The sequence below is a fragment of the Etheostoma spectabile genome, chromosome 15 (genome assembly GCF_008692095.1).
Source record: "Etheostoma spectabile isolate EspeVRDwgs_2016 chromosome 15, UIUC_Espe_1.0, whole genome shotgun sequence".
In the NCBI taxonomy this organism is placed as follows: Eukaryota; Metazoa; Chordata; class Actinopteri; order Perciformes; family Percidae; genus Etheostoma; species Etheostoma spectabile.
In genome coordinates, this window is record NC_045747.1 from 8,350,433 (window position 1) to 8,352,274 (window position 1,842).

A 1,842-nucleotide genomic window follows, 5' to 3' on the forward strand; every position below is an offset into this window, starting at 1 on the left:
TGGAATCTTGCTCCTTATGAGGTCATAAGGAGTCATAAGATTGTCAGCTACAGACAGAAATGGCAAATACTACGAAAAGCTCATTGTGGGCTGGCTCTAGTGTCTGTTATTCTGCACCAAGGCTGAATTTCGGGAAAGAGACTTTCGATACAGTATTAAGGGACCACTAAGGCCTATATAAAAGCATCCAAAAAACAGCATGTCATGGGACCTTTAAAAAGAAAGGTTTTTAGGCCCTTCTTGAACGTGTCAGTGTTTTTCAGAGCCCTCAGGTGGTCTGCGAGGGAATTCCACAGACGAGGAGCTGCTGAGGAGAAAGCCCTAGCCCCCTTGGTGCGGAGCTTGGTCCTGGGGGCTAGAAGAAAGACTTTGTCTCCAGTACGGAGAAATTACCACAACACTGTCGACGCGTCCACGTGATACAAGCCTTTGGTGACCGTGCGCCGACCCCACACAGTCGCTCAAGGAGGACACGGAGGATTAAAAAAAATGGACTCTTCAGAAGAGGTAATTATCTTCACTTGAGTTTCTGTGTGGGAAAGTCGCAGGACGCCACAATCTTCTGAATATAGCCACACTGAGAAATACAGAGAGAGTTGTGTGGCGCTCTTAATTAGCTTTGTAGCGAGTCATTTGGCAATGACTTGAATAAAGTTGATATTCATTAACATCAAAAAGTTACGCACTAACGCTTTAAAATGTGTACCCTATTCTCTGCAGTGTTTTACCGTGTGTTGCCATTTTAAAGTAACAGGATATTTTCTACACACTGGCTGATATCACATCTGTTGTCTTGTGTTTTTTAATTCATTGATTGAATAGCAATGGATACAATTAAAATACGCCCAATATTGTCTCAATATGAGTATTAGTGTGAGCACTGAACAATCAATTTTGGAAGAACAGTTTTTTTGACTCAGGGTCCCCCTTCTCTACAGCTTTTTTAGCAACTAACAGTCTTCCTTATCGGATTGAGTTTGTTATAAATGACCATACTCACCTGTAAACATTTTTGTGTTTGTTTTGTTTTGTTCAATCTTTTTGTCATGAAATGTTATCAAATCCATAAAAAATGTATATAAAAAAGTCCAGAAAATGCTTCAAACATTTTATAGGTTGCTTGTTGATCAGCACTAATAATGGAGGATGTGGTTGTGATTGGTTGATTTTGATTATTTTGATGATTAACTCTACCAACACAACAACAAAATCAACCAATCCAAAAAAAGTAACACTGCTGACTCATTGAACAAAATATACACCTGTTGATCAAGACTAGTATCAAACAATTACATGTGAGTGTGCTTTCTAAATATTCTATTTAGTAGTAGATTACCCAGATATACCTAATCCTCCTCTTACTCTCCTCCTTCACTTCCTATGATGCAGTTCACCTTCACCCCATGTGAGTTCAATCAGAGAAATCTCCTCTGTCCGTCATCATTCCCCAGATGTTACTGCTGACACAAATCTTTTAATGTGAAAGCACTCATTATTCATCATACAACCTTGTGGTATCCCAAAGAACTGCTCAGTCACTTGGGCTTGACCTCCTCGTGGACAGTGATGTGTTGTTGTATGTTGTTGTAACAGTAGGAGCTTGAGGAGAGGCTGCAGTCTCACGGCCCACAGACCAAGCCTGCAACAAGTGTTTATTTCTGCTGGGCCCCACTATTTATTTTAATGAGGGTATTAATGTCTATTTTGATATGCCTCTTGTGTTATCTCAGATGAGTCATTGGGGTATGGGTACATGTGAGAACAGTCTGTGCCTGTGCAAGGATGGGCGAGACACGTGCACACAACAGAGAGAGAGAGAGTGTGTGTGTGTGTGTGTGTGTG